At 41.9% G+C, this 14,659-nt stretch overlaps 1 protein-coding gene across 3 annotated transcripts in view; it reads left to right on the top strand.

The window, feature by feature from the left end:
• The window catches only part of ZNF608 (zinc finger protein 608), a 126,640-nt gene that overhangs the window by 100,588 nt on the left and 11,393 nt on the right, over nucleotides 1–14,659 (top strand). The gene's annotated exons all lie outside the window — the stretch shown is intronic.

The raw sequence follows: 14,659 nt of genomic DNA, 5'->3' as shown, positions 1-14,659 counted from the left end.
ATAACCGTGGTCTGACTTTGGGCAGTGGTATGGATGGAGAGGAGGGGATGGAGTTGGGAATTAGTAGGGAGTCAAAATAGGCATGATTTGGGGACTGGTAGATGTGAGTGCTTAAACTAGAGAAGTCTGGAATTGTGAATTGTGTTCCCTTTGAATCAACAACTAAAACCATAAGTTAGAACTGTAGTCTAGTGAATTCTAGAACCATCCCTCTGTTTTATACTGTGGATACCTTGTAAGTAGTTAAATGTAAATATATTGGGTTGTCGAAAAGTCATGATGTATTTTTTCTATGTTTTTCGTTGCAAAAATGCGTCATGACTTTTCCGACAACCCAGTAGAAGGGTTTTCAGGTTCCATGCTTTTCTCAGACCACTGGTTTCTCTGACAAGGCACATTGTGGGATAGAAGAACAGCAGTTCAACAAATTAAAGTTTATAGCCACTGGTGTGTTGGTAAATAGCTAACAACTGGCTCTGGGGTGGGAGTTGTGGGGGCAGGGAGAAGGGGACCCCTGATGCCTAGTGTTTGCTGTGCTATATGTAGTATTCTCACCATGGTCAATTTCAAGCTTCCAATGTGATGTCCCTGGACGGGGAGCTGGGAAGAAGAGATGTGTGTCTACAGCACATGCCTCCAGGCACACCTCTGGTCGTCACTTAGATGGCCTTACTTACCTTGTGGTTTCCCATCCTTGCATGCGTAGCTTCTTCACAAATTTGTGCTATTTATAAATTTATGTTTATTTAAACTTACATAATGTAGCTTAGGAGCACGGTATTATTGCTCAGACTGCCTGTGTTCAAATCTCTGACTTTCTAGCCTGGGGAGAAAGTCTGTGAAGCTTTTTTAGAGTTAATTTGCTCCTCAGTAAGATAGAAATAACAAAAGAACCCGGCACATAGGTGCTGAGAAATGAAATAATCTGTGTAAAACACTTATTCTTGTGACCTACGCACAATAAAACACTCAATCAGTGTTCCTTATATTTATTTTCTGTCTTTACCCCCTGAGAACAGTAACACAAATGTTAGCTGCCTGTTGTGTAAAATAATGCTTATTTTTATTAGTTTTGAATTGCCTTCTTTGAAGCTTCAGAGGAAACCCCAATTTCAACGACTCTACTAAGATTCAGTGATCAGATCTTAAGTTCAGTTTGTCTATAGGCTTAAAACATTTTAGTGATATCTATTTTGTCCCCTGACAGCTTCCATCTTTATTGAGTCAAGACTTACAATTTGTAGGCTGTCTTTATATACAACAGCTACTTGAATATTTTAGTTCATTTTCTTTTCATCTTTTCCTAACTTATTCCTGTGCTGTAAGAAACAGGACTGCCCAAAGAAGTCCTTTTATATAAGAACAGGCTACACATTCAATTTTGTTTTGAATATTTTACAAAAAAATTTTTTAACCCTGGTAGCCCATGATCTTTACTAATTTAGTGTACTTTGTGCATTCTTGGTTAAATTAGAAAATTCAAATTTTCTTTAATATTAAAGTTGAGTTGGGTTGAATGGCACCAGCAAATGTCATCTGTTATACCAAGAGACTTTATTGGGACTGATAGCACAATTTGTTCTAACCACCACCTTTATGGAAAGCTTATCAAATCTAGAATTATATCCACATATCTTGGACAGTCAGTACACACTATCAAACACACAAGTGGAGCAAAATTTAATTGAAAATTGGTTTTCTATTCACTTGTTTGGAAAAGTGTGCACGGATTCATATATACTAATTCATATGCTGGGATGTACTAAATAAAATAGCATCGTCTTGTGGCTAAATGTTCAAAATTTTGTGGCTCAAAATTTCTAAATCAAAAGCTAAGTAAAAAAAAAACAAAACAAGCCATTGGTTTTCTGAGCTTTTTTTCTATCCAAGAAATTCAGTTTCCAAAATGTCAATATGTGATATATTTTTTTTTTTTGGCCGAAGGGGCGGAGGATGGCCTTGCTGTGTGGCAGGGCGGGGCTAGGCACCCACAGCCAGGACAGATAGACCTGGGTGCTTCCCTTGTTCCAGGCCACTGCCTTTCCCTTTTCTTTGAGAGGCCTGTTGGGATAAGACTAGATAATGGATTGCCTGGTTTTCCTTTCAAATAAATAATTTTTGCAATGCCTTTAGAATGCTGAATTCTGCAAACAAAGCCCAAGTGGCATTTTGTACTCTTCACTCTGGGGCCATCCAGTCAGTTGCTGACTGCTCACACATATAGCTACCATTGTAGTTTCAGCCGAAAAAGTTCTTTGTTTTTTTTTTTAAGCAAAGGACAACCGAAGGAAATAATAGGTTTCTACCTCATTTCTTCATCAAGCATTTTCCTGGCCCATGTACTAATCCTCAAAGATATTTGCCATGAAAAAAAATAATCTAATGCTCCATATGCCAACTGCCACGTGTTAGCATCGTCCAGCCAAACATTCTGTGTTTTCATTGGTATTAGATTTACTGATTTAGAGACTGGCGGGTACTAATCAGGTGTGTGTGTGTGTGTGTGTGTGTGTGTGTGTGTGTGTGTGTGTGTGTGTGTTAATTCCTGAGAATGTTACAAGGCAACCTAGAAAAATGTTGAAATGTTGAGTCAGGTCTTCTTTCAGTGAAAAGAGGTGTATAAAACACACCCTGAGATGAGGAGCTGCAATTAACAGTGCATTACTTTCTGGAAAAGACTTCAAGCTGGCTGCCCTGCAGGTCAGAGTCAATAAAGACTGAGTTACTAACAATAGCCTTTCTCTCTGTTTCTGAAGCCTTGGACTTAACCCTAACTTCATCAGACAAGAGAAGAAGAGAATAATGCGAACAATAGGCGTCTTGGAGGTTGACTTGGGCCTAAAGCTCAGAGGCCATAAAAGCTGTCAGAGAGCTTGATTGATTGGCTCTCACGCCTTAGTCCCCAGTGCAAAGCACTAATGTTCCAGCCTCTTCTGAGAGGGTTGATATGCCACCTGGGGTCAGAGCTTATCAGCCTGCGGGGCTAATGTTTCAGATGAGGCTAAAGTGCAGTCCATAATTTATACGGAAATTTGTGCTTCGAGTCGCAAGGAAAGCAGGCTTTGACTTGAATTCCATCCAGCCTGTCCAAAAAGAAGTCTGGGTCAGTGTCAGCCGGCTATTCCTGCTAACATCATTGTTGTGTGTGTTCATAGCACTGAAGACAAACTTTAATTGAAGAAGAGAATTAAAGTCATCATGGAATATTTATTTAGCAGGTACCGCGGGGTGCCACATTTCAGGAGTTTTAGAATTGATAGGTGAAATGGGGAAAGGAAACATCAGCGATTTTGAATTTATTTAAAAACTACAGTAAATCGCCGTATCGCAAGTTATAACCAGATCAGGTTAAATTATAGTGACTTCGGAAACTCTTAAGTGTCCACAGGGGGAGTTGGCTTACAGGCTCTGAAATTGACGCTCGTGGTACTGACAACATGGAAAGAAATGTGAGGTAATATGAAGGACTAGAAGAGACACAAGTATCAGAGAGGAATTAGGTTGCACTTAGCTGCCTTGAATACTTCATCGGATTTGCAGAGAAATGCAACCCAAAGTTAGCTTAGGTTGGCTGTGTGTGTCTGTATCCTGGGGTGTGTGTGTGTGTGTGTGTGTAGGACATCTCTGTGTCTACATAAACACATGTATTTATACTCACAGTATACAGAAATAGACAGCAAAGCAGTGACACCTACGGAGGAAGCGGGGCTGGTCAATCAATAGCCAGCTAAGTTTTGTTCTGCTCCAGCACAACCAGGACTTGCTCCAGTAAGTGCTAACAAAGGCCCTTTTCCCTCTGCTCTGCTTCAGGAGAGCACTATTAGTCACGCTTCATTAGGCTTGTTTACAGAAAAGAGCTGGTCTCTAAGCACGTTATTGAAATACTTGTAACTCTGTTGGGCTTTTTTTCTTCCCTGAAAGATAAGAACTTTGGAATGTGGGGTGGGGGAGGGTGGGAAGGCAGCCTCTGGCCATTGTCAAGAAAACTGGTCTGTTCAGCTGGGAGTTGGGAAGATGAGTTTGCACGGAACCTGAATCTGCGTCCCCAGAGCCCTGCTGCAGGCTCTCATTTCTGTTGTCTAGGTGCTGGGGACCTTTCATTTCGCACTTCGCAATTTAGACAGATGTATAAATTGGACAAGTTCTTAATGTTTGGAATTTGCACCTTGTAAGATTCTAAAAGACAGATATGCCACATGCATGCAGAGGGAAGCCCCGTCACCAGGAATACAGGACAATTAGTGGAGACACCCATATGTCAGGGTGCTCTACCTGGAAGGAATGCAGGGGGCTTGCTGATGGTGGTTATTTCTGAGTGGGGGAATTCTTGATGTTTTGGCACCTCCTTCCATTCCTCAGCTTGTGACCTGGTGTAGGGGGAAGTTTCAAGGATGAGGAAGCCAAAGTCCATTTGCTGAGTGACTCTTTTGTGCCAGCGCCCAATGTTACAATGCTTTACATAAATCACATCTTATTTGATATTGATACTACCCCTATTCTATAGATGATGAAACAGGGGGCTCAGAGAGGTTTAGTTCAAGGTGAAGTAGCTACAAAGCGGGCTTGGAGCAAGGTGAGCCAGTCTCCAGAGCTATCTTTTTGGGTGCTTAGGGGGCTCCATTTGATCACCAGTCACTCATTCTTTCTTCCTCCCTGGTTCTCAAAGTCAAATTGACTGCAGACTGAGCTTGATTAGAGCTAATGCCTTCAGCTTCCTTATTACATTCTCAACCAGAGCCATAATTATGTGGCATCATGACCAGAGCATGTGAACTACCTCCCACGCTGCCCGGGGCAAGGCCACCTCCAGGTGAGAACAGGGAGGTTTCCCAGGCACATAAACTTCACTCACCCCATTGCTTTTTATTGTGAGGCCACTGACTCTGAATTCTATGACATCCACATCCCTTATTTCCTTTTTAGATGTGCAGATGCTGACTTTTAGGTGACACACACAACGTCCCTACCCCTTTGTGTGCCATGTATGGTGCAGAGCACACACACACACACACACACACACACACACACACACACACCCCGAGTTGACAGAGGCAGTTCCCTATTTTTCAGCCGCCATTGTAAATTGCTATTTTAAATTTCAGCAAGTGGAATAATAGCGGAGTGATCATCTCCAGTAAATGCTGTTGGCCTTTGTAAAGAATGGCTTGTTCAGAGGTTTTATGATTTATGGTGTACACAGCTGGTGGCCAGCCGAGCCGTAGGAATGTGTGCTCTCCTGGGCCCCGTAGAGCTAGCGATGGAAAGGGCCCAGAGCTGGCACAAAAGCAAATAAGTGCTCTGACTTTAAATAAAGCATCATAATTTATATGAAGCCTGGTTCTTCAGCCCCAGTGAGATACGTGCATCAGTAGCAGCCCTTTGATGTGAGCATAATTGTCAGTCGGTTCCCACTGTCCCGTTGTACCTCAAGGACTGAGGATAAGAAATTACTTTAAAATGCAGTCCTCTACAACAGTCCTATAATCTGGAGTTATAGTACACATATTTTGACAAGTAATTTGCTAGCATTGTGACCTGAAACCCTGCTAATCTCCCACCTACATCAATTTATAATAGGTTTGTGAGGAAGACTAGGTGATGGACATGCTGGGAGACCGGACACCTATTCCGTGCCTTCCCCCCTTGTAGTATATGAATGAGGCTTTTCATTTTATTTATTTATTTATTTATTTGTTTGTTAGTTTGTTTGTTTATTTATTTATTTTTGCAGCTTTCATTTTCATTTATCTCAACAATTACTTTGCCTTCCTGTCTGCTCCTCCTCCCCTGCTCCTGCCATAGGGGACAGACTGCTTGCTGCCTGCACCCAGAAGTAGGGAGATACAGATCTCTGTTCAATGACTTTACAGATTTAGAGTATTTTATACCCGTCCCCCCCTTTTAGCCCTAGAGGACCCTCTCTTAGGGGCAGTGGCATAGAGGGGGAGTTTCTGCCCTAAGGATAGTTCTCTTCACCACCCCCCCACCCCCGATATTGCTGTTCTCTTTACCTGTTTTTCAAGTTGAAGTAATGGCATTGTGGAGATCCTGACTGTAGAAGTTGTTAGCTGAAAAGGTCCTGTGATTAATATTAAGTGCAGGAAGTGACAGGGCCTGATGATGTGAAGGGGCCTGTGGTCTTCCAGTTGCTTATCTTCAGTGGCATGTGAGTCTGAAAGTGGGGGTGTGGAGAGGCTACTTCGCTCGCATTCTGGGGGATCCCGGCTGTGTGCTTGTGCCCAGGCCCCTTGGCCAGAGGTGCGTCCTAAAATAACGTTCTTGAAGGAACGATGCGTTAAGAGGTAATAAAATAAGAACCATGTCATTATTACGGCTCATAGTAGGCCTAGTTCAGTGAGTACTTATCAAATACGTCTCCCAAACTTCGGAATGCTTTTATTTAAAGGAAGAAAAAAATCATCTCCTACTGAGCTCATAATTAAAGCTTGTGAGACTGGATTGGGGGAGGCGAGGCAGTTCTGTTATAATTGGCACTAAACTCTGGTCTTCCCATGAAGAAAGGGAGGAGGGGAATGAGAAATCATTCCACTACTCTCATGAGGAAATTGTGCCTTAAAAAAAGGAGAGGGCTCGAACAACCTGTGGGCGCTAGAAATCAGTCATCTCAACTCATCAGATTTCATATAAACAAATGTGTGCTTACAAAGGAGCAGCGGGGAAATGCAGGTTTAGAACTCTGTACCGGGAATCAGAGTGGTGCTGTTGCTTGTCTCTGTGCCTCCAAGCCTCAAGGAAAGTTGGATGGAAGAAATGAAACCTCTTTATAAAAATGTATCCATATACACATATGCTCCATACATATACATGTTCAGTTCATGCATTTAAATTGCTCCAAATGTCTGTCTCAGAAGACTGACTGTATTTTTTGCTGTTCCATCTCCCTTGTCTCTTTCTCCTTTCTGCCTCTTCCCCTCCGTCATCTTGTATCTTTTACTTGAGTGTATCACCTCGTGCCGCTGTGTGTTGCCTGAGCCTGGATGGACCACAGCTTGAAAAGCATCCCCTTGGAAGGGCAGGGGGCGGCTGCTGAGATGCAGCCTGGCTAAGTCTATATGACTTGCTGCCCTTGTTGAATCAAGCTCAGGGGCTTGTCTTCTTCCCCCCACCTCCTTCCCAACACTATCACCTTAAACTTGTCCTCCTGCCTATCTCTAAGTGGGGGACCCTGGGCACCTTAGCAGAAACTATTAAAGGAACTGCCTGAGCAAGAAGGGTTACAGATTGTGGTGTGAATGGTTGCAACATGTATTTTTTTTTAAAACTAGCCTCAAGCCATCAAGGACAATGTTGCTTTAGGATATAAATATCTGCCTAGCTTAAAAGCACATGTTTTTTGTTACTGATCATGTTTAAAATTACTTCCTAAAGATCTCGATGTGCGTGATTTTTTTTCATTATGCTCTTTGTTCCCCAGAATGTCTGTACTGACATCTATGACATCGTATAATGATGAAACTTGTAGAAACACATGTACTGATTATTTAAAAGACATAAAGCATCTTTTTCTGCAGTAAACATTATATTGAGCTCTAATGATTTGTTTGATTTGGTTTTTTTTAAAAGTTATATGTTAAGCTATCAAAGTTTTTATTAATGCTTAAACTTGTGTAATACTAGGTCAGTGAAAATATTGTCACCATCCACATAAGCAGTGCAGGCCCCCATGCAAATGTATGGGACAGCCTTGCAAAGCCTTCTTTCCGCTCCGTCTTCTTACCCACAAGACTTCTTAACAGGCCATTGTATTTTCTGGAAGTGGGAAAGGATAATGTTACTGGGGAAGCAAGAAAAGAAAAGCAGCAAGAGCTTCTTTTCGCTGACCAGTCAACTGGATATTGACCACCTGTCTTCATGGGAAAGAAATAGATGGCAGTGAATAAGCGAGAGTCTAGTTTTCCAAGAAGCTCAATGATTTTCCCAAATCAATACAGCTCATCAGGCCTCAGAACAAAGGCTGCAGGGGAGGTGACAGTGATGGAAGTGGCTCTGTGTTCTTTTGTGTATTAAACCATAAGGCCCATGGGGAAACAAGATTTCTTTAGCCATGTTTTTGGGGTTTTTTTTTCCTTTTCTTTTTTTTTTCTTTTAGGGCTTATTCAATGTATTTAGTGGGGGGAAATCCTTTCAGATTAAAAAAAATTTTTCCATAGATTGCATCCCATGATCAAATGTACTTTAAAGCACAGTGAAGTAAGAAAGAATACCATCTTTTAAAATGCATATTAGAACAGCATTTTGCCATTGCATTTTGGTGTTGGATTAGTATGTTTCTTTGGATTTTTTTCTTGTTATTTATGAAAAGGGTTTTGATGAATCAAAAAGAAATGTCTCAGTGTTCAAATTAACCACTGACGAATAAAGAGCCATAACTATCCTCCCATAAATGAAACTTGTTCCTCATGTCCTGAAAAAATAACACCAGACCCTAGTAGGAATGCTGAACTGTCATCGGAGCGGTTATAATTAATGTAGATAGTGTGGTGCCAACGTAGTCCAGCCGCCGACAGAGAACATCTATCCAAACCAGCAATTTTTAGCCCTTCAGTCCTTTAATCTTTAAGCTCACTGTGCTTTCCTAAAGTAGTACATTAACACCAGAGCAGCGTGTCTCTGGGGTTTATGGCTGGGGTGGCGGCACACTAGGGCATAAAGTGTTTCATTACACTTCCCTTTGTTAGTACTGCCCTATCTCCCAAGCTCCACTGCCATACACTGTTTGTTCAGATAAAGCCCAATGTTCAGGGTGACTAATCGCAGCGCTGTGTTCCAGATGGTTTGATTACAGGATGTGGTTAAAGTGACTCTTCAAACATTCAGCCCAGCAGTAGGGCTCTTTAAAAAAAAAGGCTGCATTTTTGGATCATGTGACAACACTTTTCTTGTCCTGGTGCTCCATATATACTTGGCAGAGGTATGAGGAAAGTCCCTCTGCTTTTTGGCTGCCAGGTATTTCGTTGGCAACCTTAGTTGTACATTTAAAATTTCCCCGAATAATTATAAACTTAGCTTTGTCCTTTGAAGAAAGATGTCTCTCAAGCCAGAAAAATGAACAAGGGCAGTACACAAGACACAGCTTTTAAAAAAAGTACCAGTATCAGATACAGCAAAACCACAACAACGAAATATTAGAGGGAGGGAGTTCAGCACAAAGGAATGGTGATAAATCATACCTTATACAATAGTCACATTGTATAAAGATAAAGGGTAATATGATATCCACACTATATGAACTTTATCTTGAACTCATGGAACCAGCATATTGTGGCACTTTTATTGTCACTAGTGTTTCTACTAGAAAAAAAATATGTAAGAGGAAAGAAATGTGTAAACTTAAACAAAAAAGGATTGTGGCATAAATGGGTTACATTTTGTTGTTATTAGAGTGAGATTTCTGTTTTCTGCATGAGTGAACACCAAGCCCATCCAGATGTGGTAGCCTGAATAAGAGTTCAAAAAAAAAACAAACAAAAAAACAACTATGTCTGATTCCAAATTCGGCATTTGTGATGCTTGGCAAAGAACTTCTGTCCCTGGGATGAGGCACTTGAAAGACTCTGAAACAGTCTTTAAACTGTAATATAAACAGAGTTATGCTGATCCACTGGGAAATCAGCCATTTGCCCAGTTCTTGAAGAAACATCTTCACAAATACCAGAAACAGTAATTCATAAACCGTATTTATAACATCTTTGGAGCAAAATCTCTCCGCAGAGAATTTCTATCATCTATAAGCTAGTGGAAGATTATGCTTATTGAAAAATTATGGGAATAGCAAAAAGAAGTCACTGAGTAGGATTCAAATCCAGATTCTCTTCTGTCACTATCCAGTAGTTCCTAAGTGTTGGGCACTGTGCTCCCAGGTGCCGTAGGTACAGACACAGCTCCTGATCTCAAGGAGTGTAGTCCAGTTGGCAGAGATAGGCATACTGTATATGTAAGTGGTGTCAAATGTTAAAGGGACTGTGTATCAGGGTAAGATGGATAGTCTCAATGTTGTTTAAACATAGTAAGAGTTTATTTGCTTCTCACCTAATAGACGAAGTCAGTGTTTCTGTTGGGTAAGGGTTTTCCTTGTCATTCAGGGCCCTAAGTGAAGGAGACTCTGCCATCGTCTTGTGGCCTTCAAGATTGCTGGAGTCTTCACCGCAGCCAGCCAGAAAGGGAAAAAATTAGAAGAACATGCACGGGAGATGATTATGGGCCAGGGCTGGAAGTGGCACTGTCAGTTGACTCACTTTCTTCTCTTAGCACTGAGTCCCAGGGCCACGTCTTAATAATAGCAAGGCTGAGAAGTGGCTAGCCGAGGGAAAGCACAGATTCTGGGGAGAGGACTCTGTATGGCGTGCACTGGGGACCCAGGAGGGGGTGGCCAGTTTGGGGTGGTGTTCCATGGTCTGCGTGTGACTGGAGAGGATGCAGAGAAGAGATGACATTGGACTTTGTCTCCATTTTGTCCTAATTCATTCCTTAACTTTCCTTGGGGATGTGGCCTAGGACAGCTTCAAAGCGTTTTTTTCAGGGGAATTGAAAGTGTGACAAAAGAATGGTTAAAGAAACTGGTTCAGGCTGGAGGGTAAAAAAGAGTGTGAATTGGGGGTGAAGAGAATGTTGACATGGTCATTGCCCTTGCCTGTCAAGTGGATGATGGGCGGACTGTCTCTCCAGGGTTTCAGAAGGCACAACGAGGCCATGGTAGTCAAAGACATATTTTAGTTCAGAACCAGGAGCAACTTTTTAACAAGATGACTGGAAAATAACAGGGCAATCCTGGGTGCTGGTGAGTGCCCCTGTCAGTGATGAGGTCAAAGGGACATACACACACCAAGTACTGAGGGCCTTGCATTATCTTTCTCATCTCATAGCTATTGTATCCTTGGGGCTTTGGCCCACCAAAGTCCTGTCAACTTTTAGTACCCTGTTACCTTTAGGTTTCCATTCTTAGTGTTAACTTTCCCTTGCATGTTACTAATTCAGATCCCCAAAGCAATCCCCTATTTGGTGGCCTCTCAGGTGCCCATCACTAGAACTGTCAGATGAGGCCAGAATTAGGACTATTGGTCTAGGAGCCTAGTCTTTTAAGATTACCCTCTGAGCAGGGACTGTGGGCAGGGCAGGCACTGTGAAAGTCTCATCCAGGGTTTAGTTTAATGTGATGGATTAAGGGCCTACTCCTCCATAAGTATGGGTAATATGCAAACTATACTTACACTCCTGGATTACAGGGTATGCCTGTGTTGGTTCTGTTCCAAGTTCGCAGGCTCTTGAAGTATAAAATTTGGATGGAGTTCCAGCCAAAACAGGATTGATTCCACAGCACCAAATAGGTACCTAGTGTCTACCCTATAGATGCACGATAAATGCTTAATGGACCTGACCATTCATGTCTCTGGGAACACTTCACTGCTAAGTATTGACAAGAGGAAATAGAACACTGTGACGGTGGAATCCTTATGAGAGCTCAGGGCTTTCTTAAGCTTGAAGAGGTAAGGGGCTCAGGTTATAAAACACAGACCATGTTCTTTCTTATTAAGTGTCCTGTAGGCCATATGCTTTATGGGGGCTGCAGCTTAGATTCTGTATCAGTCATCGAAGACAAAGCCTTAATACAAGGAAATCCCCGTGTGGTGAAGTGCACTCAAAACATCCATTGCTCTCTTCAGCTGTATTCTTACTTTATTGGTAACAATCTTCAGATATTTTTCAAATATAAAATGTCACAGGGCAGGCATCATTAGCATTTTGGGAAAGACCATGCCCAGTTCCTGGGTGGAAAGGGGAGAATAGTAAACCTGGTTGGATGCTTGAGAATATAAAGAGGAAGAGGACTTTTGTAAAGAGTGTCCCCAGCACCTAGCGTATGTATAGGCTACACGTTTGAAAGCATAAATGTGCATTAAAAGAAACAGGAAATCCTTTTGGAATAAACGTACATTTATTTCCAATTTATGTAAAAATTAAGCGAGAAACGTAACTCTGCCCAGATTTATAAAATTCAAAATTGGTACTTTTAAAGGACTAATTTTAATTTTGGGCATTTATGCCTGTAAAAAGTAGTCTGTGTTCTATGATCATAGCTTACAAAATGTGCAGGATGTTGAGGCCTCAGCAAAATGATAAACCATGTACATTTCTTAGAGCGAAAACACCTTTATACTTGGCCCCTCACTATAGGATGTTGTCTAAACACAGACTTCCTTTACAAAGAAACAAGACACTTTATAGTTTATGAGAAGCATTCCTTAAGCCTTCATTCCAACACAGAAAGGCAGATTTGGCTGTGTAAACACGTGCGTGTGTATAGTCGCATGCAAATTCTAGGCAGATATACTCTGTGGCATTGCAAAGTGTCTTGTACATATAAAGAAAAATAGACAGAGGCACACGTATTTAATTAGCACTCCGTGATGGGGGACTTCAAAATCTCCCCGGGAATAGAGCATTTATTTTGAGCATTTTAAATTCGGAGGGCTTCTAGAAAAATAAAGCTGACTTATTGAGGCCCTTTGAAGTTGAAGAAGGACTTGAAAGATTTTTTTTTCCCTCCCATGAGTGCTAATAATAATAACATCATTTGTACTTAGATAAGAGATCTGCTTGTGTGGCGTCTAGAAATAGCATCAGGCGATGTGAATAGTTTTAGCGTGGAAGTTGCAACTGGACTTGATTGAGCCTTTGTGGCAGCTTCACAGGGTAGCTCCACATAACCAAGGATTTGCTTGACTGGGGTCCCTTCCTTCTTGCCGATTTCCTTTGTCCTGTTTGGAGACCACGAATTCGATTCCGAGGGTTCGGAACGAGCTGGCGTGCTACGCCGCGCGGCGTGGGTCATGGTGGTAAACCAGCACTGTCACGCAGATGTAGGTTTCATCGCACGGTCCGGCCCTCGATGATTTACCGAGCCGGGCGGCCCGTGCAGACCGCTCTGGACCCCGCCTCGCCCGCAGGCTTCGGAGCGCAGCTTCCTCCCTTCGCCAACCTACTTTATCGCAGCCGCTACCTCGCTGCTCCAGGCGGCCGCCCCCGGCCCAGCCAATCAGAGGCGAGCATTCACAACAGGCGCCGACCAATCCGCGGCCAGCGTTTGCTGGAAACGCGAAACCCTTAGGGGAAAAGCAATAACAAAAGCCTTTCACTGCAGACAAATGTTAAGTGTCTGTGCAGACTTTTCCTGTTTTTAATTTTATTACTGCAAGAATGGAGGGCTTGTTGTTTCTTTCATGTTTCCTTTCAAGCAGTTTTAATTATACATTTGTGCTACATCAGGGACTCTGGAACGCAGTGATTCAGCCTATTGCATCTAAAGCTAAAATGCAGTAACCTTCTGGCAGTACAGATATATTCCTGCACTGTAAATATAGCTGACATGCTAAAGAATTTTAAGCAGCTGCAAAGGTCTTTGACACCACACACAGTGCCCCAGAGAGCAGATGATGAGAAAACCAGCTCTGTTTTCCCTTTCCCCTCCTCTCCCACCCCCGCCCTTTTCCTGAAGGGATGTGCTCATAAAGAATCCTTTCCTCCAATTGTTCTGTCTTGTGCAAATTTTGACCAAATACCTAATTACCATTGATTCTCATCCCAATATGAATTTTTATACTCAATGGTTTAAAACAAAAATTCCTGAGGGAATCAAAATGGAATCAATCGTGATCTAAGGAAACGCTTGCTTCATGTCCTGCTAGCTTTTCCCTCCCCTGCTAGACGATTGCTACAGTGAGTAAATTCAGCTGTCACTTAAGTAATTGCAACATAGACCATATGGGAAACAATTTTGAAATCTCTTTTTGAGACTTCTGAAAGAAATCCTTCCTTCCCTACTACTTGAGCCCCAATCATGCTAATATTTTACCTGCTGTTAAAATGTTCCCAAGGAAATCAGTCTTACCTTGTGAGGTGTCCGTTACTATAAAGGAGTTCGATATAGGTTTTCTGTACAATTCAAAATGGCAGTGAGCAAGTAAGCAAACCAGCTAGAAATAGACTTTGAGTAATGTCCCTTGGTGTTGCCAAGAAAGAATGCCGACGTAGGTACAGAAAAGAAAACAAAGGCTCACTTAAATATTTCATTTCTTTACCCTAATATTTTATGCCTCAAAATCTAGCCCGGTGTGTTTATGTTTTAAAGAGTGATTTTTTTAAAAAAAAATGGCACTTGTCCTCTAGTGAAATAAAGAGGATGTTATATTTTGTTTCCCCGTGACATTTGGTATACTAAGTGCACTTAAGTTTAGTAATTCACAGATGCAGTGCTAAATTAAATTGTCTGTCTGCAAAGCAGTTGGGAAAAGCAGAATGGCTTGCAGGAAACAAGTGTGCTGGCTTGAGGTTTTTTTTCTAATCCTCTGTGGCAAATGCTTACTAAAGTTGATTCTAAAGATAACCCCAAGAGCAACCCTATTGTGCACATTTATTTTCTTAAGAGGGCTATTTTAGGAGCCCTTAATATGAAACAAGACCAAACAGTGAAACAGATACTGTACCAAGGCTGATTCTTGTCTCACAAAGCCAGTGAGGGGAGGATTAGGAAAAAGAGAAATCATAGCCGATTGTCTGCTACATGGATTCCAAGGTTCTGCTTCCCCTGCCCTATCTGTACCTGTTTTTGTGCACCTACATAATTTTTTTCTTAAAAAAAAAA

Source organism: Hipposideros armiger, unplaced genomic scaffold, assembly GCF_001890085.2.
Source record: "Hipposideros armiger isolate ML-2016 unplaced genomic scaffold, ASM189008v1 scaffold_21, whole genome shotgun sequence".
NCBI lineage: Eukaryota > Metazoa > Chordata > Mammalia > Chiroptera > Hipposideridae > Hipposideros > Hipposideros armiger.
The sequence above is the reverse complement of the archived record's forward strand: the minus strand, read 5'-3'. Positions and strand labels throughout refer to the sequence as shown.